This window comes from Hemiscyllium ocellatum, chromosome 3, assembly GCF_020745735.1.
Source record: "Hemiscyllium ocellatum isolate sHemOce1 chromosome 3, sHemOce1.pat.X.cur, whole genome shotgun sequence".
Taxonomy (NCBI): domain Eukaryota; kingdom Metazoa; phylum Chordata; class Chondrichthyes; order Orectolobiformes; family Hemiscylliidae; genus Hemiscyllium; species Hemiscyllium ocellatum.
The window spans coordinates 90,078,034-90,103,853 of record NC_083403.1 but is presented as its reverse complement, the minus strand read 5'-3'; the positions used below and the strand labels follow the sequence as shown (position 1 = coordinate 90,103,853).

The window sequence follows — 25,820 nt, the reverse complement described above, 5'->3', positions numbered from 1 at the left end:
CTCTTAATTGGTGAGTGATTTCCCTTGATATTCCAGGTACACAATTTAATCAAATCATTAGCCATAATCTCCCGCAATAACATTTAAATTCCAGAGAGGAGGAACCCGAACCACAAACTGCTGAGCCTTAGTGTTACATGATCCACCAAATATAAAAACTGCATAAACTAAAACCACTATATTTAACAAACCTACAAAACCATTGAGAAATAAAACAATAAAAACAACAAAAACAAACCAACACATAAAACGCCAAAAGCGTTGAGTAGGGGAACTCACCCCCTGCCCCGAGGGGGCAACTACTCATCCCAAACTGCCCATATGTAGGCATCTAACCATACCAACCACCTTGACCTCTTCTAGCAAAAGCCGCACTGCAAACACAAGCAGAAAAGAGTAAACATTTAAGAAAAAGTAGAATAAATAGCTCACCCAAGTTTCGGTATATCCTTAGAAATTGAAAATATACATTTCAACTGCTGCCAAGCATAGTTTAAACCAAATTATCATCGATAGAGGGGAAAAAAAAATAAAGCTCCAACCGGACTTCCTCCGTTTCTTTTACAGAATAATAAAGACATACCCAAACAACACTATTTATACATACTAAAATCGTTCAAATTGGGTTAGTTTGTCCACAAAATCTCTTGCCTTTTCCGGCGTGTCACAGAGACGTATGGATCCATTTAAGGTGACCCAAAGCACCGCCGAATACCTCTGAGTACTGAATCCCAAGCTCCCTCAGTCTTCTCTTGACATAATCGTAAGATTTTCATTTCTGGATCACTGCCGCTGAGAAGTCCTGAAAGAACATGATCTTAGAGCCCTCGGAAATTAGGGCCTTAGGATCCTTCCCTTGGACTCTGGAAGTCTCCATGACTCTCTCTTTGTCCCAGCAATGATTGAACCGCACCAGGAGAGGTCGAGGACATTGACCCAGACCAGGTGATAACTCTTTATCTTCAGTCCTTTCATGCCAGCCTCCAAGTCAAGGAATTTTGGCAGCCAGTCCTCAACAAATTCTGCAGGCTGCTCACCTTCCTTACGCTCAGGCAAACTGATAATCTGAATGTTTTTTCTCCTGCCCCTGTTCTCAAGATCATCCACTTGGTTGTGCAAGTTACTGACCTGCATCCAAGGATAGGCTTAGATCCTATCCTTGGATGAACTGCTAACAGCTTCCACCACTGTGACCCTGTGCTCCATCTCATCCGTCCTCTTCTCCAGGTCTCTCAGCTATTGCTCCTGCTTCTGCAGCATGACAGAGATTGGAGCCAGGTTCTCTTCAATCTGTTTCCCCAGCATCTCGCGAGATTTCATGAGCTCGTTCACCAGGGCCTAGAAAGGAATCAACTCTGAGGATCCTGCAGCCTGCACTGCAGACGTGGCTGTGGATGCTCCTGCTCCCTTTTTCGGCATCTCTGTATGGCTGGGAAACACAGGTAAGTTAATTTTTATAAATTTCTTGGGAATCCAAGATCTTTTGGAGATCCAAGATATTGTGATGGCCTGGGTTGGGCAGGTTAAAGGTTTGTCTCGCTTGTGCTGCGATGCAGAGCTGTGCAATGCGATCTTCTTAGATTGTTGCCACCTTGGATCCCCATGGTCAGGGATTTTAACTTTCTAAACATCGATTGGGACTGCCATAGTGTTAAAGGTTTAGATGGAAAGGAATTTGTTAGGTGTGTACAAGAAAATTTTCTGATTCAGTATGTGGGATGTACCTACTAGAGAAGGTGCAAAACTTGACCAATTCATGGGAAATAAGGGCAGGTGACTGAGGTGTCAGTGGGGGAGCACTTTGGGGCCAGCAACCATAATTCTGTTCATTTTAAAATAGTGATGGAAAAGAATAGACCAGATCTAAAAGTTAAAGTTCTAAATTGGAGAAAGGCCAATTTTGATGGCATTAGGCAAGAACTTTCAAAAGCTGATTGGGCACAGAAGTTCGCAGGTAAAGGGACGGCTGGAAAATGGGAAGCCTTAAAAAAAACACAGAGATAATGAGAATCCAGAGAAAGTATATTCCTGTCAGGGTGAAAGGAAAGGCTGGTAGGTATAGGGAATGCTAGATGACTAAAGAAATTGAGGGTTTGGTTCAGAAAAAGAAGGAAGCCATATAGACAGGATAGATCAAGTGATTCCTGAGAAGAGTATAAAGGCAGTAGGAGTATACTTAAGAGGAAAATCAGGAGGGCAAAAAGGGCACATGAAATAGCTTTGGCAAATAGAGTTAAAGCGTTTTTACAAAACACAAGGACTGTTTTGTCCGTTTTTACAAAAGGACAAAACAGTAACGAGGGAGAGAATAGGGCCCCTCAAAGATCAGCAAGGCGGCCTATGTGTGGAGCCGCAGGAGATGGGGGGTGCTACCAAACGAGTATTTTGCATCAGTATTTACTGTGGAAAAGGACATAGAAGATATGGAATGTAGGGAAGTAGATGGTGACATCTTGGAAAATGTCCATTTAGAGAGGAGTAAGTGCTGGATGTCTTGAAACGAATAAAAGTGGATAAATCCCCAGGACCTGATCAGGTGTACCCTAGAATTCTGTGGGAAGCTAGGGAAGTGACTGCTGGGCCTCTTACTGAGATATTTGTATCACCGATAGCCACAGGTGAGGTGCTGGAAGACTGGAGGTTGGATGTGAGCATAGGAGGTATAGTTAGTAAGTTTTCAGATGACACAAAATTGGAGGTGTAGCGGACAGAAGGTTACCTCAGATTACAACGGGATCTTGATCACATGGGCCAATGGGTTGAGAAGTGGCAGATGGAGTTTAATTTGAGGTGAGGTGCTCCATTTTAAGAAAGCAAATCTTAGCAGGACTTATACACTTAATGATAAGGTCCTCAGGAGGTTGCTGAACAAAGAGACCTTGGAATGCAGGTTCATAGCTCCTTGAAAGTGGAGTCGCAGGTAGATAGGATAGGGAAGGTGGTGTTTGGTATCCTTTCCTTTATTGGTCAGAGTATTGAGTACAGGAGTTGGGAGGCCATGTTGCGGCTGCACAAGACATTGGTTAGGCCACTGTTGGAATATTGCACGCAATTCTGATCTCTTTCCCATCGGAAAGATGTTGTCAAACTTGAAAAGATTCAGAAAACCTAACAAGGATGTTGCCAGGATTGGAGTATTTGAGCTATAGAGAGAGGTTGAACAGGCTGGGGCTGTTTTCCCTGGAGCATTGGAGGCTGAGGGGTGACCTTCTGGAGGTTTATAAAATCATGCTGGGCATGGATAGGACAAATAGACAAAGTTTTCTTTCTCTGGGGTGGATGAGTCCAGAACTAGAGGGCAAAGGTTTTGGTTGAGAGGGAAAAGATATAAAAAACGTAAGGGGCAACTTTTCACACAGAGAGTGGCACGTGTATGGAATGAGCTGTGAGAGGAAGTGGTGGAGGCGAGTATAATAGCAACATTTAAAAGGCATCTGAATGGGTATATGAATAGGAAGGGTTTGGAGGGATATGGGCCGGGTACTGGCAGGTGGGACTAGATTGGGTTGCAACATCTGGTCGGCATGGATGAGTTGGACCAAAGGGTGCTATACATGCTATACATCTCTATGACTCTAACAAGTTAATGTATCAATTGGTGTAAATGCGGATGTAGATGAATGCTGGGCTTCAGACAGTGAGACAAACAAGGTAAAGGTAAGGTAAATTCTTTTATCTTTCTTAGTGTAAAAGGGGTAGAGATGGCAATTAGGGCAGTGGCGAGCTCCTCCTGCCAGATATGGGAGATCAGGAAGTGTGACCAGCTGCAGCTCCTCAAAAGGGCATTGTTCGGTTGGAGCAGCAGTTGGACACCCTGAGGAGCAGACAGGAGGCAGAGAATGTGATAGACACTAGTTAGAGGGAGGTAGTCACACCACTGGTTCAGTCAGGTAGATAGCTGACCATCAGGAGAAGCAGGCAGGTGGTGCAGGAGTCTCCCATGGCTATTCACCTCTCTAATAGTATACCATTTTGGATACAGTTGGGGGGTAGTGGGGGCACAGGGGCGGGGGGTGGGTGGGATGGAGGGCTGGGTGTGCTCTCAGAAGAGCATAATAGTAGACAGGTGATTGGAGGAAGGTTTAGGGGAGATTTCAGAGGTAGCTTCTTTATTCAGAGTGGTTGGTGCGTGGAATGCACTGCTAGCAGTGGTAGTAGAGTTAGATACATTAGGGACATTTAAGCGATTCTTGGGTAGGCACATGGAAGTTGGCACAATGAAACATATGTAAGTTAGTCTGATTTCAGAGTAGGATAAAAGGTCTGCACAACATCAGGGGCTGAAGGGCCCATACTGTGCTATACTGTTCTATGGTTCTGTGGCTATGAATGAAGATAAGACTGGACCTTGTGCGAAGGTACTGAATTGGGGGTAGGCAAATTACATGAGTATTAGGCAGGAGTCAAGGAGTGTTCATTGGGAGGAGCTGTTGTTAGGCAAATTAACATTTGACATGTGAAAATTGTTTCAAGACCTGCTGATGAGTGTTGAGGACTGGCATTTCCAATAAGGAGGAAGGATAAAGGATGGCAAAGTAGGGGACCCTTGGATAATGAGGGAGGTTGTGAAGTTAAAGGGAAAAAGAAGCATACGTAAAATTCAGGAAGCTAAATTCAGACAGAGCCAGTGAGGAATATAAAGAAAGCAGGAAAGAACTCAAGCAGGGAATTAGGAGAATGAGAAGAAGCCATGAAATTACTTTAACAAGTAGGGTTAAAGAGAATCCCAAGGCATTTTATACATACATTAAAAACAAGAAGATAACTAGGGAGGAAGTAGGACTATTGAATGATAAAAAAGGGAATTTTTGCTTGGAGGCAGATACGATTGGGGCATTGAAGAGATTTTTAGATAAGCACATGAATATGCTTAAAATGAAGGGAGATGGACCAAGGACAGGGAGAAGGGATCAATTCAATTTGACATCATGTTCAGCACAAAATTGTGGGCCAATGGGCCCATTCCTGTGTTGCATAGTTCTATTTTCTATGAATTGGCATTTTCTTTTGCTGATGCAACAGTTATATTCTCCAAATACTGCATGAACCAGGTATGGATGTGGTGGTGCAATGTTTGCTAGCCTGAGCAGTCCAGGTGTAAGTATTGATGAATGTCAGTCATACAATGCAGGTCTGAGGTAATGGATGAGCTCCTACGTGACTGCTTGGAGTTGGTGGATTGGCCCATATTCAAGAACTCAGCAGTGCATCTAAATGAGTATGCCACTACTGTCGTTGACATCATCAGTAAGTGTGTAGAGGACTGCAAGCCAAGCGGTTAATCCAAGTGGTTCCCAACTGGAAACCATGGATGAACTGGGAGATCCACTCCCTACTGAAGTCCAGTTTTGAGGTGTTCAAGTTGGGTGACCTGACTTATACAGGAGATCTAGGTATGATCTTCACAGAGCCATCAGAGATGCCAAGAGACAATACCAGGCTAAACTAGGGTCCCAGATGAACCGTACAAACACAAATCAACAATAATTCTATTTGTTTTAAAATACTGATGGAAAAGGATAGACCAGATTTAATAGTTGAAGTTCTAAATTGGAGGAAAGCAAATTTTGATGGTATTAGGCAAAAACTTTCAAAAACTGATTGGGCACAGATGTTCGCAGATAAAGGAATAGCTGGAAAATGGGAAGCCTTCAGACATGAGATAACAAGAGTCTATAGAATGTATATTCCTGTCAGGGTGAAGGGAAAGGCTAGTAGGTAAAGGGAATGATGGATGATGAGTGAAATTGATGGTTTAGTTAAGAAAAAGAAGGAAGTATACGTCAGGTATAGACAGGATAGATCGAGTGAATCCTTAGAAGAGGCAGTAGGAGTATACTAAAGAGGGAAATCAAAAGGACAAATAAAAAGGGACATGAGATAGCTTTGGCAAATAGAATTAAGGAGAATCCAAAGGGTTTTTACAAGTACATTAAGGACAAAAGGGAACTAGGGAGAAAATAGGGCCCCTCAAAGATCAGCAAGGTGGCCTTTGTGTGGAATTTCTGGAGATGGGGCAGATACTAAATGAGTATTTTGCATCAGTATTTACTGTGGAAAAGGATGTGGAAGACATAGAATGTAGGGAAATATATGGTGACATCTCGAAAAATGTCCATAATAGAAAGGAGGAAGTGCTGGATGTCTTGAAATGGTTAAAGGTGGATAAATCCCCAGGACCTGATCAGGTGTAGCCTAGAACTCTGTGGAAAGCTAGGGAAGCGATTACGGGACCTCTTACTGAGATATTTGTATCATTGATAGCCACAGGTGAGGTGCCAGAGACTGGTGGTTGGCTAACATGGTGCCCCTGTTTAAGAAAGGAGATAAGGACAAGCCAGGGAACTATAGGTCAATGGGCCTGACATCGGTGGTGGGCAAGTTGGAAGGAATCCTGAGGGACAGGATGTATTTGTATTTGGAAAGACAAGGACTAATTAGGAATAGTCAACATGGCTTTATGCGTGGGAAAACACATCTCAAAAACTTGAGTGAGTTTTTTGAAGAAGTAACAAAGAGGTCCAGAAGACTGGCGGGTAGCAAATGTCGCCCCCTTGTTCAAGAAGGGGAGTAGAGACAATTATAGACCAGTGAGCCTGACTTTGTTTGTGGGTAAAGTGTTGGGAGAGGTTATAAGAGAAGGGAATCATCATCATCTAGAAAGGAATAAGTTAATTATGGGACAGTCAACACTGTTTTGTGAAGGGTAGATTGTGTCTCACAAACCTTATTGAGTTCTTTGAGAAGGTGACCAAACAGGTGGATGAGGGTAAGGCTGTTGGTGTGGTGTACATGGATTTCAGTAAAGCATTTGATAAGGCTATTGCACAAAATATGGAGACGTGGGATTAAGGGTAATTTGATGGTTTGGATCCAAAATTGGCTAGCTGAAAGACAGAGGGTGGAGTTCAGTTACTAGTTGTGTACACAAGCAGCTGTTTTGGGACCACTGCTGTTTGTCACTTTTATAAATTACCTATATGAGGTAGGAGAAGGATGGGTTGGTAAATTTGCAGATGACGCAAAGGTCGGTGGAGTTGTGGACAGTATCGAAGAATATTGCAGGTTACAGAGGGACATAGATAAGCTGCAGAGCTGGGCTGAGAAGTGGAAAATAGAATTTAATGTGCAAAAGTGTGAGATGATTCACTTTGGAAGGAGCAACATGAATAAAGAGTACTGGGCTAACAGTAAGATTCTGGGCAGTGTAGGTGAGCAGAGAGATCTCTGTGTTCATGTGCCTGGATCCTTGAAAATTGGATCCCAGGTTGATATGGTTGTTAAGGCGGCATATGGTTTTTTAGCTTGTTTTGGTATAGTGATTGAGCTTCAGAGCCCTGAGGTCATATTGCAACTGTACAAAATTCTGGTGCAATAGACAATAGACAATAGGTGCAGGAATAGTCCATTCTGCCCTTCGAGCCTGCACCACCATTCAATATGATCATGGCTGATCATCCTTAATCAGTATCCTGTTCCTGCCTTATCTCCATAACCCTTGATTCCACTATCCTTGTGAGCTCTATCCAACTCTTTCTTAAATTAATCCAGAGACTGGGCCTCCACTGCCCTCTGGGGCAGAGCATTCCACACAGCCACCACTCTCTTGGTGAAGAAGTTTCTCCTCATCTCTGTCCTAAATGGTCTACCCTGTATTTTTAAGCTGTATCCTCTAGTTCGGCACTCACCCATCAGCGCAAACATGTTTCCTGCCTCCAGAGTGTCCAATCCTTTAATAATCTTATATGTCTCAATCAGATCCCATCTCAGTCTTCTAAACTCAAGGGTATACAAGCCCAGTCTCTCCAGTCTTTCAGTGTAAGGTAGTCCCGCCATTCCAGGAATTGACCTTGTGAACCTACACTGCACTCCCTCAATAGCAAGAATGTCTTTCCTCAAATTTAGAGACCAGAACTGCACACAGTACTCCAGGTATGGTCTCTCCAGGGCCCTGTACAGCTGCAGAAGAACCTCTTCGCTTCTATACTCAATCCCTCTTGTTATGAAGGCCAGCATGTTATTAGCCTTCTTCACCACCTGCTGTACCTGCATGCTTACCTTCATTGACTGGTGTACAAGAACACCCAGATCTCTTTGTACTGCCCCTTTACCTAAATTGATTCCATTTAGGTAGCAATCTGCCTTCCTGTTCTTGCCACCAAAGTGGATAACCATATATTTGTCCACATTAAACTGCATCTGCCATGCATCTGACCACTCACTTAACCTGTCCAGGTCACCCTGCAATCTCCTAACATCCTCCTCACATTTCACCCTGCCACCCAGCTTGGTATCATCAGCAAATTTGCTAAAGTTATTACGAATACCATCTTCTATATCATTAACATATATTGTAAAAAAGCTGCAGTCCCAGCACTGATCCCTGCGGTACCCCACTGGTCACTGCCTGCCATTCCGAAATGGAGCCGTTTATCACTACTCTTTGTTTCCTATCAGCCAACCAACTTTCAATCCAAGTTAGTACTTTTACCTCCAATACGATGCGCCCTAAGTTTGCTCACTAACCTTCTATATGGGACTTTATCAAAAGTTTCCTGAAAGTCCAGGTACACTACCTCTACGGGATCTCCCTCGTACACCTTCAGAGTTACATTCTTAAAAAATTCCAGAAGATTAGTCAAGCATGATTTCCCCTTCATAAATCCATGCTGACTCTGACCTATCCTGTTACTACTATCCAGATGTGTCGTAAATTCATCCTTTATGACTCCAGCATCTTTCCCACCACTGAGGTCAGACTAACTGGTCTATAATTTCCTGCTTTCTCTCTCCCACCTTTCTTTAAAAATGTGGTACAACATTAGCCACCCTCCAATCCGCAGGAACTGATCCCGAATCTATCGAACTCTGGAAAATAATCACCAACGCATCCATGATTTCTCGAGCCACCTCCTTCAGCATCCTGGAATGTAGACCATCAGGCCCCGGAGACTTATCAATCTTCAGACCTAAGGGTCTCTCCAACACCAATTCTTGGCAAATATAAATTCCCTTAAGTGGAATCAGGGAGATTGCTCAGGGAGATTGCTTGTGTCTTCCCCAGTGAACACAGATCTGAAGTAACAATTCAATTCTTCCGCCATTTCTTTGTTCCCCATAATATATTCCCGTTTCTGTCTTCAAGGGCCCAATTTTAGTGTTAACCATTTTTTTGCCTTTCACATACCTAAAAAAGCTTTTACTATCCTCCTTTATATTTTTGGCCAGTTTACCTTCGTACCTCATTTTTTCTCTGCATATTTCCTTCTTAGTAATCCTCTGTTGTTCTTTAAAAGCTTCCCAGTCCTCCATTTTCCTACTTATCTTTGTTATGTTATACTTTTTCTCTTTTAACTTTATATTTTTCTTAACTTCCTTCGTCAGCCACAGCATCCCATGCCTCCTCCTCGGATCTTTCTTCCTTTTTAGAATGAACTGATCCTGCATCTTCTGCATTATACACAGAAATATCCGCCATTGTTCCTCCACTGTCATCCCTGCTAAGATATTGCACCATTGAACTTTGACCAGCTCCTCCCTCATTGCTCCATAGTTCCCTTTATTCAACAGGAATATTGTCAATTCCGATTGTACCCTCTCCCTCTCAAATTGCAGATTGAAGCTTATTGTATTATGGTCACTACTTCCCAATGGCTCTTTCACTTTGAGGTCCTGATCAATTCTGGTTCGTTGCACTATACCAGATCCAGAAATCCCTTCTGCCTGGTAGGCTCCAGCACCAGCTGTTCCAAGAATCCATCTCGGAGGCACTCCACAAAGTCTAATACCATCCTGTATTCTCCCAGTCTACCTGCATGTTGAAATCCCCCATAACAACTGTAGTAACATCTTTGCGACAGGCCAATTTCAGCTCCTGATTCAATTTACATCCGACATCCAGACTACTGTTTGGGGGCCTGTAGATAACTCCCAAGGGGGTCTTTTTATCTTTTTATCCTTAGCTCTATCCACACTGACTCTACATTCCCTGATTCTAGGTCCTCCCGCGCAAGGGACTGAATATCATCCCTTACCAACATGGCCACCCCACCCCCTCTGCCCGTCAGACTGTCCTTACGAATGCACATGTAGCCTTGAATATTAATTTCCCAGGCTCTGTCCACTTGAAGCCACGTCTCAGTTATCCCCACAATATCGTATCTTCCAATTTCCAAAAGAGCCTCTAGCTCATCCATCTTATTTCTTATGCTTTGTGCATTCATGTATAGTATTTTTAATTTGTTACTTGTGATTTGTTATTTGTAATTTGTCACCCTTCCCATCAACTCCTATTTCACTCAACCTTACAGCATGATCCCTTTCCGAGTTTTCTGCCTCATTGATACTTCTTTCTTGACTTCTCTTGTTCTAACTTTCCCTTCAATTTCCTTCTCAAACATCCAGTTTGTCTCCCCCCGCTACTTAGTTTAAACATAGCTGTGTTGCAGTAGCAAACCTGCCTGCCAGAATATTGGTCCCTAACCTATTAAGGTGAAAACTGTCTCTCTTATATAATTTATGCTTACCACAAAACATACCCCAGTGATCCAAGAATTTAAATTCTTGCTTCCTGCACCAGTTCCCCAGCTACACGTTCAAGTCCATTATCTCCATTATCACGGGCGGCACAGTGGTACAGTGGTTAGCACTGCTGCCTCACAGCGCCAGAGACCTGGGTTCAATTCCCGACTCAGACGACTGACTGTGTGGAGTTTGCACGTTCTCCCTGTGTCTGCGTGGTTTTCCTCCGGGTGCTCCGGTTTCCTCCCACTGTCCAAAAATGCGCGGGTCAGGTGAATTGACCAAGCTAAATTGCCCCTAGTGTTAGGTAAGGGGTAAATGTAGGGGAATGGGTGGGTTTCGCTTTGGCGGGTCGGTGTGGACTTGTTGGGCCGAAGGGCCTGTTTCCACACTGTAAGTAATCTAATATAATCTAATCTAATCTCCTTGTTTCTGGCCTCACCAGCCCGAGGAACTGGAAGCAAATCGAAGATAACCACCTTGGATGTCCTGCTTTTCAACCTTCTTCCTAGTTCTCCGAAGTCCCGCTGTAGTATGTTCCTCCTCTTCTTCCCGACATCATTTGTGCTGACGTGTACCACCACCTCTGGCTCTTCACCTTCGTTCTTGAGGATGTCCTGCACTCTGTCTGTGATGTCTTTAACCCTGGCACCAGGAAGGCAACACACCATCCTTAAGTCCCGCCTGCTGCCACAAAAACCCCGGTCAGTTCCTCTCACAATGGAGTCCCTTATTACCATGGCTCTGTGCGATGACTGACTCTTCCGCTCTGCCTCCACGCCAACTTTTGATTGACAGACCTCAGACTGGCAGTGTCATCTGTCTCTACTGTTTCCAAAAGATTCAACTTGTTCCTGACAGGTACTTTCCCCGGCGTCTCTTGCACCAGTCTCCTCTCTGCTCTCTTCTGGTATGGTCAGTGTAATAACCTCGCTGAAGGTCTTGTCCAGAAAGATCTCGTTCTCTCGGATGAGACTAAGGTCCTCAAGTTCTTTCATCAGTGCTGCAATATTCTCTGTCAGTAGCTGAACATGCACACACTTTCCACACTTATACGAGCCAGACACACCAGAGTCGTTGACCTCCCACATCAAGCACGTAGCACACTGAACCAGCTTGGCAGTCGTGTCTTCACCCTCTTCAACTGTGGCGTAATCACTTCACAACCACTCAAATAACAATAACTTACCTTCACGACCGGCTTTGCTCTCCAACTTTACTTCCGCCCAGCTCCCACCGCTTTCTGCTGTGAAAAGACCGTTGGCTTCGAAGTAAGTTCTTAAATAACAATCACTTACCTTCCCGACTGGCTTTGCGCTCCAACTTTACTTCCGCCCAGCTGCTGCCGCTTTCTGCATTTGGAGTATTGCGTACAGTTTTGATCACTGCATTATAGGAAGGATGTGGAAGCTTTGGAAAGGGTTCAGCGGCGGTTTATGAGGATGTAGCCTAGTATGGAGGAAAGGTCTTATGCGGAAAGGCCGAGGGACTTGAGGCTGTTTTTGTTAGAAAGACCAAGGTTTAGTTAACCTCTTCCAATGTTAATGTTTTCTTAGAATATAAAAGATCTGATTGAAATTTATCACATGAAAGACTTTTTTTTGTATTTTTGATTATGGACTAAAACAGAAAAAGAACTACTTTAAAAAAGTAAGAATTTCTGAGCAATTGTGGCATTTTTTTTAAAGCAAGTACCCTGACATTCAAGTATGTATTGTTTACAAATTTTTTGATAAATAGTTGTCAAGAAATCAGATCTCCACAAAGAAAGGACAATAAAATGCATTTAATGCCTAAAGATAATACATTTATTTTCCCTTTCCAATTACCTGTTGAGTGGGAACCAGTCACGCTGTGTCTCCAGAAAGCAGGTGAAAGTATCTGGAGAAGGTACACTGAGAAGCAGCATTCTGATCAGCAAAAGAATTATCTCAGCAAGTCCTGTGGACAGGAACCACTGAACTGCCTTCCCAGTCATTCTGTCTGACTCTAACACCCATGCTTTTTTGTGTGTGTGTGTGTGTGTGTGTGTGTGTGTGTGTGTGTGTGTGTGTGTGTGTGTGTGTGTGTGTGTGTGTGTGTGTGTGTGTGAAAGAGGAGGCTTTGAACAGGTTTTACCTCAGAATTATGTCAATGATTCACAATTGTTTATGTTTTGGATCTATTTATTAGTGATAAATAGTAATTATGACTAAGTAAAGAAACCTGGTCCATAAACAGGAGTTGCTGGAAAAGCTCAGCAGGTCTGGTAACATCAGTGAAGAGAAATCAGATGTAATATTTCGGTCCAGTGATCCAAAATCTTAGCTCTGATTTCTCTTCACAGATGCTGCCACACCTGCAAGCTTTTCCAACAACTTCTGTTTTTGTTTCTGATTTACAGCATCCTCAGTTCTTTCAGTTTTTATTTAGTACAGAAACCTGTTACTGCTTACTGTCAACCTGAATCTGAAAGACTGGGGAATTCTACATACTTTTATAAAATGTTTAACTTTTATGATATTTTGAGTACCACATCCCAGTGAGCCATAATACAGAACTGCTTACAACAACTCTGCTTCGCATGTTCATCCATCTCAACCAATATATAATCATCAGTAATGAAAATTTTTAAAGCTTAATTTGGAAGTTTGGCTTTTCCATTGAATCTTGATGCCATATTTCAAATATTTGTTCTGCCTTTGATTTTGTATTTGGCTTTGAATCTATTCCATATCATATAAATTGTTTGTTCCATCACATGGCCAGGACAATGGCACAGTGGTCAGCTCTGCTGCCTCACAGCGTCAGGGACCCTGGTTTGACTCCAGCCTTTGGTAACTGTCTTTGTGGTGTTTGTATTTTCTCCCTGTGTCTGCATGGATTTCCTCTGGATGCTCTGGATTCCTCCTGCAATCCAAAGATGCCGAGGTTAGGTGAATTGGCCATGCTAAAAAAAAAGTTCTGTAGTGTCTACAAACAATTATGTCTGTAGGTGGGTTTACAAACTCGATGCCGGAGCATGGGAGTGGGGAAATGGTCTGGTTGGGGTGCTCATTGAAGGATTGGTACTGACTCAATGGGCTGAATGGTCCTTTTCTGCATTGGAGGAATTCCATAATTCAACATCCGATTTTGTTCTCTTCACTAGTGTCTCTGATTGTAAATCTGGAAAGACGTGTAATGTTAATCTGTTGAGTGTCTCCCCAGTTCCTGTCCAACATCTAAAAGCACAAGTCAGGAATGTGATGGAATGCTTTCCATTGGATGGGTGCAGCTTCAATAGAGTTCAAGAAGCCTGGCTTCATCCAGGACAAAGCAGCCACTTGATTAACACCATATTCAACAATTACTCCCTTTACGTATTGATGCAGACTGGCAACAGTGTGCATCAGCTACAAAATGCACCGCAGAAACCCACACAGGCTCCAACGGCTCCCTCCAAACCCATGGTCTCTATCGTCTCAAAAGACAAGGGCAGTAGATCTATGGAGCACCACCACCTGCATTCTCCCCTCCAAGACACACTATTTTAGACTGGAATTATACCATTATTCCTTGACTGTTGTTTGGTCAAAGTCCTTGAACTCTCTTCCATTAACCTTATGGGTGCCCATACACCCTGTGAATTTCAGCGGTTCAAGAACACATCTCACTACCACATTCCCTGAGACAATTATAGCACTTTGAGCCTGTTCCAACATCCAATGAAATCATGGCCTAACTCTATATAATCTGCCTTTGGCCCATATTCATTAACAAAAATATCTGTAAAATTTAAAATCAACACCTGATTCTGCATCCACATATTTAGGATGAGACTTACAAACACCTACCACCCTTTTTGTCTGCAGAGGTGCTCCCTAACATCTCTCCTGAGCAGTCTATCCCTAATTCTCAGACTACACCCCTAGTTCTAGGATCCTGTAGGAAATCTTTTTTTTTTATTCATTCACGGGATGAGGGCATCACAAGGCAGCATTTATTGCCCATCCCTAATTGCCCAGAAATCAGTTGAGAGTCAACCACATTGCTGAGAGTCTGGAGTCACATGTAGGCCAGACCATGTAAGGATGGCAGACTTCCTACCCTAAAGGACATCAGTGAGCCAGATGGGTTTCTCTTCATTTATCTTTAACTACCATATCTTCTGTTAGTATCTTGAAGACATCAATCAGATCATCCCTTAACCTTCTAAATTCTAGTGAAACAGGCCTAGAACATAGAGTATAGAAAAGTACAGCACAGTAACAGGCCCTTTGGCCCATGAGGATTAATCCTAACGTAAAATAAAATAATTTAACCTACGCTCCCGTCAGTTCACTGTTGTCCACTTGCATGTCTAGCAGTTACTTAAATGTCCCTAATGACTCTGCTTCCACCACTACCGCTGGCAACACATTCTACGCACTCTCAACTCTCTGTGTAAAGAACTTACCTCTGATGTCTCTTCTATACCTTCCTCCTAACACCTTAAATCTATGATCCCTTGTAGCAGTCAATCCTGCCCTGATGAAAAGTCTCTTGCTATCGACTCTATCCATGCCTCTCATTACCTTGTACACTCCATCAGGTCATCCTCCTCTCCAGAAAGAAATGTCGGAGCTCAGTCAAACTATCCTCATAAGACAAGCCCTCCAATCCAGGTAGCATCCTGCTAAACCTCCTTTGCATCCCCTCCAAAGCCTCCGCATCATTCCTATAATAGGGTAACCAGAACTGGACACAATATTCCAAGTCTGGAAAATAGGGTTTTGTAGAGCTGCAGTAAAACCTTACAGCTCTTAAACTCTATCTCACTGTAAATGAAAGCCAGAACACCATATGCTTTCTTAACAACCCTATCCACTTCGGTGGCAACTTTGAGGGATCTATGCACTTGAACACCAAGATCCCGCTGTTCCTCCACAATGCCAAGAATCCTGTCTTTCATCCTATATTCAGCCATTCAAGTTCGACCTTCCAAAATGCATCACTTCGCATTTATCCAGGTTGACCTACATTGGCCATTTCTCAGCCCAGGTCTGCATACTGTCAATGTTGCGCTGCAGCCTGAAATAGCGCTCGATACGATCAACAGCACCTCCAACCTTTGTGTCATCCATAAATTTACTAACTCACCCCTCAACCAAGTCATTTATAAAAACTACAAAGAGCAGAAGCCCAATAAGAAAGCCCTGCGGCACGCCACTCACCACAGACCTCCAGGCAGAATACTTTCCATTTACAACCACTCTCTGCCTTCTGTCAGCCAACCAATTCTGAATCCAGAGAGCCAAATGTCCCTGTATCACATACCTCCTGACTTCACGAGTGAGCCTACCATGGGGAACTTTATCAAATGCCTTGCTGAAGTCCAAGAACCTTTTCAAAGTTCTATTTTCAAGATACATTCCAATGACACAGCAATCTTGTTGCTATAAATTGTGTCTTTTGGTCCTGCTCCATAACCACTTGAAGAAGCAGCGCTTCGAAAGCTAGTGCCTCCAAATAAATCTGTTGGATTATACCTTGGTGTTGTGTAATTTTTAACTTGAAATTGCAGATATCATTCTTGTAAATCCATATTGTACTCCCTCCAACACTTTCCTAAAATGTGGTGTCCAGATCCTCCAAATGAAGTCCAAGCAGGGTTTTGTATAACCATAGCATAACCGCTGCAGCCTTGTACTTCAGTCCTCTAGATATAAAGGACAGCATTCCATAACCTTCATTATTTTTTGCACCTGTTTATGACATTTTAAAGATCTATTCACCTTAACCCCCAAGTCTCTTTTTGACAACTGCTGAATTTAACTTCATATCTTCAAGAATGCACCCTGATCTATCCATTTTCAAGTCAAAATGAATAACCTCACACTTGCTTATAGTGAACTCATCTGCCATATTTCTGCCCATTCACAGTCTTTCAATATCCCTTTGTAATTTATTGCTATCATCTATACTTCTACAATGCTGCTAACATTATGTCATCAGCAAATTTTGACATATGACCTTCTATGTCATTACCCAAATTCTTTATCAAAGATGTGAGTAATTGAGGCCCAAACGCAGATCCTTGTGGGATATTATTGGTCACATCCTGCCAATTTGAGTACCTACCCATTATCTCTACTTTCTGTCACCTGGCACTCAACCAATTTTCCCAGCCTAATCAATAACTTGCCCTCAATTTTGTGGACTTCTACCTTAATTACCAGTCCCTTATGTGGGACTATGTCTTTTGGAAGTCCATATAAACATTTCCCATCCACAGACATTCCCTGTCTACTTCCTTAATGAGGTTTGACAGATATGACCTACTATCTACCATGCTGGTTCTCCCTGAATAACTGAAAATTTTCAAGGTGGTCAGTTACCCCATCCTTGATTTATAGACTCCAATGATTTCCTATTTACAAATGTTAGGCTAACTAGTCTATACTTCCCTGGTTTTCCTCTTTCTCCCTTCTTAAAAGCAGAGTGATGTGCAATTTTCTAGTGCAGAGGGTAATTCTTGTGTCTAGGGAACTCAAAGAATATAATTAGGAGTCCTACAATGTGCTCCCCTAATTCCTTTAACATCCTTGGTTGGAAATGATCAGTTTCTGGGGATTTGTAGCTGTTTAATTCTATTAATTTCCTCCTAACTGATGTTTTACTTATGTCAGACTTATACAGTAATTGAATAAAATTATCTACTACAAAGTATGTGCAGTAAACTGATTGAATAGCCAAATCTGCAGCCTCTGTCTTAAGCAGTGAGAGAAATGTTTTACTCCTGCTTCCTATCCCTTCAGGAGTTCAAGGAGGGTCGATTACATTCTGGATACATGGCTGGGGAGAAGAGTTCAACCAGTAACAGCTCCTAACAGCCAGAAGCAAGCTGCGAAAAGAGTTTTTTCCTCTCTTAGATTTTCCCTTTGAATTCTGCAATCCATTTTCACACCAAAAATCATTGTTTTGTAAGCAGAGCTTCAGGAAGGCAGGAACAGCTGTAAGAAATGGGGAAGTGTGTTGTTTTTGCAGAAATAGATAAGCAAGAGAGTAAAGGGGGACAAGAAAAATATCAGCTAAGCAAGCATTAGGGAAATGTGTCTTTATCTTTAATGAATAATTGTGGATAATTAAATACTAACTCTAGTGCAGAATTATAAGGTAAATAATTAAATAATAGTCTCAGCAAAATAGCTGAGACAGTTGAAACATATAAACCAAGCATGAAAAGATACATTGTTCAAGAATGGAATATACTTATGAACAATGGAAGATGTTACAAGCAAAGTAAAAGAACATCAAGATACAAGTTTAGCCTTATGTCAGCACTTACAGAGGGAAAGATTGCCAACTTGGAGAGAAGGGGGCAATAAGGATGGAGCACAGATGGGCAGTGGCAGAATACTAAGAAAGATTGGGTCATGTAAGAGTTGGGAAAGGTGACCTCACGCAGCTCAAAAGTATAACTGTGTTAGTTTGAATGTTCATTGCTCAATTGCTTCTACATTTGATGCCCTTTTTTGAAAGATCATGGAGTAAACTGTCTTGTTTCCAGTTTTGGTGGTCTCGTCTAAATTTTATTAGACTTGTTTCTAACAGATTTGGGGGCTCGTTCTGGGATTCCAAGCTCCGGTCGCTTGGCATTTTTGGGGAAATGGCGAAGGTGCACCTCGCTGATTTTGGCCTTGTTTCCTAGTTTCCTAGTTTCCCCTTGTTGCCGCTGCGGCTTTGGGCGAGCATGATCTGGACTGAGGGACCCTGGAAACAAGAAGGGCAGACATGGTGGGTTCGGTTGGGTGACTCTTGTGTGCACAAGACCCAGGTAAGAAAGGTCTTAAAAGATAAATCCGGGCGACCGGGGTAGGCAGCGGTATTTGCTGCCAGTCGGATATATCCGGGAATCTGAGGAATCGGGGTTCTGGGCAACCAGATTAGGCGAATTCGGTCGACCAGGGTAGGCAACAGTAATTGCTACCAGTTGGATATATCTGGGTGATCAACAGCGGTATTTGCTGCTAGGTGGATATATCCAGGGATCCGGTGTTCTGGGCAACTGGATTAGGCGAATCTGGTCAACCAGTGTAGGCAGCGGTTGTTACTGCTGCCAGTTGGATATATCCAGGTATCGCTGAGGGACAGGGCGCGCGGATTTGACCAGGTAACTCTTGTGTACAGACCAAGGTAAGAAAATGGACCTTTAAGTATTGCCTTGGTGGTCGGGGACGTGCGAGAAGTACGGGACGTACGAGAAGTACGGGGAATTGGCAACATATAAAATAAAGTATTTAATTGACTAGATTAATCTGACGAGTAAGATGTCTACCTGTTCGATCACCCAGTCTTAGACCGGTTGTTAAGGGGGGAAATCCCCCACGCGAAGGTCAGGACCCTGAAGTGGGTGTGGAAGAAGGTGACACCGGATCTCAGTAAGGTTAATTAAATTACATAAAGAAACAGCCGAGTATTAGTTGTTTAAGTGTCAAAGGAGACATGAGAGGGATGTCTGAGGACCACATCCCAACGGACAGTCCTTTAGGAAAAATGTTAAAAGATTTTTTACAATCCCCGAACGCGAGGAAATGATAAAAAATGATAAAATGTCAATTGAAAACAGCCTTACAGTCAGGAGGAATCAGATTATGCTTCGTATCAGAAGGGCTAGTAGCTGAAGGGCTATTGAGGGTACACTTCGTAACTAATTTAGAGCCATACATCCAGAAAAATATACAAAAGCTATAGGATTAGTTGTGGGAAGCTCAAATTGTCTGTGAGATACGTTGTCTCTGTGTGTGTTTGTGTGTGTCAGAGAGAGAGAGAAAAAACTGTACAGCTAACAGAAAGTTTAACCCTTTGTGATTCAGTTTGAATGCACATTTGTTTGTTGGTGATTGAAAGTTTGCGCTTTGTTCCCTGGAGCTTGAGATCCGGGACTGTTTTGAATCTGATTTCTATTATGGAAATTTTAACATGATTTCTTTTTTTTAAGATATTTTTATTAGAAATTTAACATTTTTACAAGTTTACAAAAATAAACAAAACTCCCAAATACAAACATTGATATACAATTAAATCAAATATACAATAGTCAAAATTTAACAAAAGAAAAGAAAAAAAACACTGAAATAAAAAAAAACAAAACTCAACTTTCTACTAATCTAACCTACAACTAACCAGAGTGTATATTTAAGTCTCTTACATGCTCGGAATGTATTAACATCAATTGTAATAAAACCCGTATTCGTGCGGGATTCCTCTCCTAAGGGGCCCCGGAGCAGCCAGGTTTGTAATCTCCATTAAATAAAAGCCCTTGTTAGGATGGCTGAAATATCTGTATTTATGTAATTCAAGAAGGGCTGCCATATTTTATAAAATAATTCAGTCTTTCGGTGCACCATATTTGTAAGGAAGTCAAGGGGAATACATTCCATAATTAATCTGTGCCAATTTGAAAGTCCAGGGGGGCCCTCAGCCACCCAGTTCACCAAAATATTTTTGCTTGCACAGAAAGAGAGAATAGAAAATAGTCTCTTCCCGTGCATATCCAGGGAGGGAAAGTTCGAAAAGCCCAAAAGGAGAGATATAGAGTCCACTCTAATTTCTGTTCCTAAAATTTCTGTCAGGGTACTTGATACTTTAGTCCAATATCTACGGATCTTATGACAAGTCCATAGGCAATGTACAAGAGTGCCCACCTCTATTTTGCATTTGGGACACATTGGAGATGCTCCTGCCTTAAATTTTGCCAATCGAACCGGTGCTATATGGGCCCTATGAAGTATCTTCAGCTGGATAGCCTGGGTTCTGTTACAGGTAGTAATTCTTCTAGCATTTTCCCAAATATCATTCCACATTTCTATAGAGATTTCTAGTCCCAAATCCTGATCCCATGTTTTAAGCAGATTGTCCATATCTCCTGATACTTCATCATGTAGTAAATGATAAATAGTACTGACGGAGGATACCCCCACTGGTCGTAGGACATTACATTCTCTATCTGATTTATAAAGACTATCTAATAACGTAGTCTTCCTCTGTATATAATCTCGAATTTGGAAGTATCGAAAGAGGTCTCCATTAGGTAATCCGAATTTCTGATGCAGCTGTTCAAAAGACATCAGGACCCAATCTTTAAATAGGTCCCCTAAACATGAGATACCCCTGGATCTCCAGAGTTTAAAAGTGGCATCTGTAAACCCCGGTTGGAATCCCCATGCTCCTACTATCGGTGCATAGGGGGATGTTTTATGTAAATTACCCTCATTTTGCCGCATTATATTCCAAGCCTTAGTTGTGTTTAGTATTATGGGGTTTTTACAGTGATCTGTAATGATTTTCCTCTTGTCTGAAAATAAGAGGTTAATAAGTGGGTATTTTACTTGAGAGGCCTCGATGTCCAGCCAGATTGATTGTGGATCAGACAAGACCCAATCAGCTATGTAACTTAATAGGGAACTTAACTGATATTTCCTAAAGTCTGGGAAGTCCAGTCCTCCCCTTGCCTGTGGAAGCTGTAGCTTCTTCAGCTTAATGAGGGGCCGTCTATGATTCCAGATAAAGGAACCCAGCCAGCCATATAATTTACGTAGAGCCATCCTCGGCAGCATCACCGGGAGCATTCTCATAGGATATAGGAGACGGGGCAGAACATTCATTTTAATTAGTGCTATTCTACCTAACCAGGAAATTGAAAGGTCTCCCCATCGCTGGAGGTCCTGCCTTATCCTTTCCAGTAATTGCACAAAATTAGCCTTATACAACTGACCAAATACTGGAGTGATAAAAATACCTAAATATAAGAAGCCCTCCAGGGACCAACGAAAGGGAAAAAGGAATCCGTCCACTAAGTGGGCTGTCATAGCCAGGCCACCCATTGGCATAGCCTCCGATTTTGAAAAATTAATTTTATAGCCTGAGAATGCACTAAATGTATTAATAACTTGGATTAGGCGAGGTACAGACATCAGAGGATTACTGAGGAATAAAAGAACATCACCTGCATAAAGGGTAATTTTATGTTTACCTGTACCAATCCTCGGGGCCGTTATATTAGGATCAGTCCGTATAGCTTCTGCTAGTGGTTCAATTATTAGCGTAAGTAACAATGGCGAGAGAGGACATCCTTGACGGCAGCCCCTACCCACACTGAAGCTATCCGAACCTAATCCATTGGTAACCACAAATGCTTCGGGATCACTATACAATGTTGAGACCCATTTGGTAAACACCTGTCCAACGCCAAACCTTTTCAATGTGTAAAACAAATATGACCATTCAACCCTGTTGAATGCCTTTTCCGCGTCTAATGAAACTACTACTCCTGGTATCTTTCCCTGATGACAGGCTTGAATCATATTCAAAACCCTTCTAATATTATTGGATGATCTACAGCCCTTAATAAATCCCGTCTGATCCTCCTTTATAATATGTGGCAGTACCCTTTCTAGTCTCAGTGCTAACATTTTAGAAAGGATTTTAAAATCTACATTTAGCAAGGATATTGGTCTATATGACGTAGTCTTCTGGATCTTTTCCTTTTTTAAGGATAAGAGAGATATTTGCCTCTTTCAGCGAAGGCGGGAGACAGCCCTGACTATATGCATAGTTATACATGTCCATAAGTGGACCAGCCAATATTTCTGTAAATTCTTTATAGAATTCAGCTTGAAAACCATCTGGGCCCGGTGCCTTAACACTCTGGAGTTGCCTAATTGCATCAAGTATTTCTTGGACTGTTAGAGGAGCATTTAGGACCGATACCTGTTCCGGAGTTAGGCCCGGAAAGGTCAAATTTTTAAAAAATGACTGTATCCTCCTGGTCCTATCTTCGCAATCCTGCGATTTATATAACTCGGAATAAAATTCTCTAAAGATCGCATTAATCTTTTTATGATCATGAGTCAAAGTACCTGTACTTTCCTTGATAGACGTAATAGACTGAGGGGCCTTCTTTTTCTTTGCAAGAAATGCTAAGTATCTACCCGGTTTGTCGCCATATTCATATAACCTTTGTTTTGCAAATAATATTTCCCTCTTAGCCGTTTGAGTAAGCGTAGTGTTTAGAGTTGTCCTAAGAGTCGTAATCCTTTGCAATTTTATAATAGAAGGTCTATCAGCGTATGCTGTTTCAGCTGCTTTTAAGCGAGCTTCGAGCAGACGCTGTTGTTCTCCCTTCAATTTTTTCTGGGTCGCTGAGTAGGAGATGATCAAACCTCGTGCATAAGCTTTGATGGTCTCCCACATCATTGATGGGTTGCTAGCCGTACCTGAATTAATTTCTAAAAAAGTTTTAAATTCTTGGGAGAAGTACTTTACAAATTTACTATCTTTTATCAGGAAGGGGTCCATACGCCAATGCCGAGCGGATGTCCCATTGTTCCTCGCCTTAGTTTCCATATATACAGCAGCGTGGTCAGAAATTGCTATAGTACCTATTTTACAGGATGATATGGAATTTTAAAAAATCGAGGGGGCAAAAAACATATCAATTCTGGTATGACATATATGTGGATTAGAGTAGAAAGAAAAATCTCTGCCCTGTGGATGAAGACATCTCCATACATCTACCAATCCTAATTCTTTATTCAGATCCGCCAATTGTCTAGATCTGGGAGATACTCCTGCAGCATTCTTGGGAATCCTATCTATTTCCGGATCCATAATACAATTAAAGTCTCCCCCTATGATTGTATGACAGGCACCAAAGGCCATCAATTTTGAAAAAGCTTCCTTTATAAATTTAAAGGGGTGTAACGGGGGGGCCGTACAAATTTAAAATCCCATATTCCTCTCCATTTATGAGGGCTTTAATCAAAATATATCGTCCAGATTCATCTTTTATCTGATTTAGGATTTTGACAGGGAAACTCTTCCGAACAAGAATAACAACTCCCCTGCTTTTTGAGCTAAAAGAAGGAAAAAAGGCCTGATCAAATCCACCCTGTTGTAATTTCAAGTGTTCTTTATCCGACAGGTGTGTCTCCTGTAGAAGAGCTATATCAACTCTTTCTTTCTTAAGATGTGATAATATTTTCTTCTTTTTGACTGGCGAATTACTCCCCTTGACATTCCAGGTGCACCACTTAACCGACTGCTCAACCATAATCATCTGGGCAAATCTGAGACCCCTCGGGAGGGGAAACCCTATCTGGAACATCCCGAGCATAGAGCATATAAAATTTACAAAAATGAAGGCTCTCTAATACACTCACAACAGTACATTAAAAACTATTTCTAAATAAAAAAAATATAAAACGTACCTAAGTGGAGATTTTCCCCCTTGTTCCCAGGGGGTGTCACTTCCTCTCCAAAAGTCCGTCTTATCCTCTCCCAACCAATGCCCCACCCTTGACCCAGGTGCTCCTCAATAAAATGAGGAGAATTCAAATATAATACAAAGCTAGAGTTAACAGTGAGCACCCTACCCCCGCACACACCAATACCTGGATATATTTGGGAATGTTAATACCATATATAAATATATAACTATAAAATTACAATCTCAACAAGTGATAATTAAATATAATAATACAAAATAACAAGGGAGAAACAACCCCACTCCTAAAGACAGAGGTAAAATAGAATAAGGTAACCACCTCCCCCCACCAACATTAACCAAACGCCCCAACTTTTATATATATATACATATATATATCCACACACATACACATACATACATACATACCCACATATATACATAAAGTAATAAAAGAAAACAACCCGGGGGGAGGGGGGGGAGAAAATCAAATCCCTCTCCCCGCCCCCCATGATAATATTAAACAATAAGGTAAGAAAAAAAGAGAAAAAAAGGGGGGGATATAGACCAAAGTGGGGGGAAAGGCAAACCAACATCCACTATCTCTTACAGTTTATCTAAGAGAGTCCAAGAATTCCTTAGTCTTCTCTGGTGATCCGAAGTTATATATGGATCCTTCGTGGTTAAAGCGTAGCGTCGCTGGATAGCGTAAGGAGTACTGAATATTTAAGTCCCTTAAATGCTTCTTCGCCTCATCGAATGCCTTCCTCTTTCGGACCAGAGCGGAGAAAAAGTCCTGGAATAGCATGATCTTGGATCCTTTATAGATCATGGCTTGGGGATCTTTTCCAAGATTTCTAGAGGCTTCTAGAAGCATCTGCCTCTCCCTATAGCTCTGCAGCCGGAACAGGACTGGGCGTGGGCGCTGGTTCGAGCCGGGCCCAAGTATTGTGACCCGGTAGGCCCATTCCACCCTTACCTGGCCTGATCCAGCATGCAGATTTAAAAGCCGTGGCAGCCACTGCTCCAGGAATGCTGTAAGCTGGCCTTCCTCTTCCTGTTCGGGAAGGCCCAGCAAACGAATATTTTTTCCGACAACCTCAATTATCGAGGTCATCAATATGATTTTCTAAGGTCCAGACTCGCTGTTCGAGAGTCCGGACCTGATCCACGGCCGATTGAGCTGCAGTCTCGGAGGTCGCGGCCTTTAACTCCGCCCCTCCAACTCGGCGCTTGGGTTCCTGGATGTCTTGGCCGTGCTTCTGCAGCGCGGCCGAGAGTGATTCCCATCGATTTCGGGACTCCTCGATAAGTGCGTTGATCTTCGTGTCCAGCTTGGTGATCATCTCCACAAGGCTTGTTACCGTCGGTAAGTCCCCCGGGGCGGCTGTGGACGCCTCTGCTGCAGCTGAAGAGGGAGAGGGTGGGGGAGGGAGTCCTGCTTGTTAAGAGCTGCGGGCTCCCTTCCCATTGGTCATTTTTCACTAAATATTAGACTATTTAAATGTAATACTAAGCAACTATTTAAATTTAACAGCTATTATGAATGATTTGGTGAGTGTGGTGGGGGTGTGTGACCCACTTTACCCAAGTCTTGGGAAGAGCACTATAGACTCAGACTTGCTGGGTCGCCGCCATCTTGGATCCCCAACATGATTTCTTTTAAGGTTTAGGATTTTACAGATTATGAAATGTTGAATAAAATCTTGATGCAAGAGATTATGGCTGTCCTACATCAGGGGAGTCACTGGGGAGTGCAAGCTATGTGTGACATAGTGTTAAGGAAGTACGGATGTAAAGAGATGCACACCTTAGCCAAGCAGGTATGCGCAGGATGCCCCGACTTGCCAAAAGATTAATAAGAAAGTAATGAGAGGGGGGCCAAGAGGTGGAAGAAACCCTGGGGTAGGACCTTTTCAAAGAATACAGGTAGATTACACAGAATTACCCCCAGTAGGGAAACAAAAGTACTTAATTGTCCTAATGGATCACCTAACTGGGTGGGTGGAGGCATTTCCAATGTCCTCAGCTACCTCGAAGGGAGTAGTGAAAAATCTTTTAGAACATGTAATTCCTCGATATGGAGTGGTGG

At 42.4% G+C, this 25,820-nt stretch overlaps 1 protein-coding gene across 2 annotated transcripts in view; it reads right to left on the bottom strand.

Annotated features, from left to right (window-relative positions):
• Positions 1-25,820, bottom strand: part of slc30a2 (solute carrier family 30 member 2) — a 116,263-nt gene that overhangs the window by 29,233 nt on the left and 61,210 nt on the right. The gene's annotated exons all lie outside the window — the stretch shown is intronic.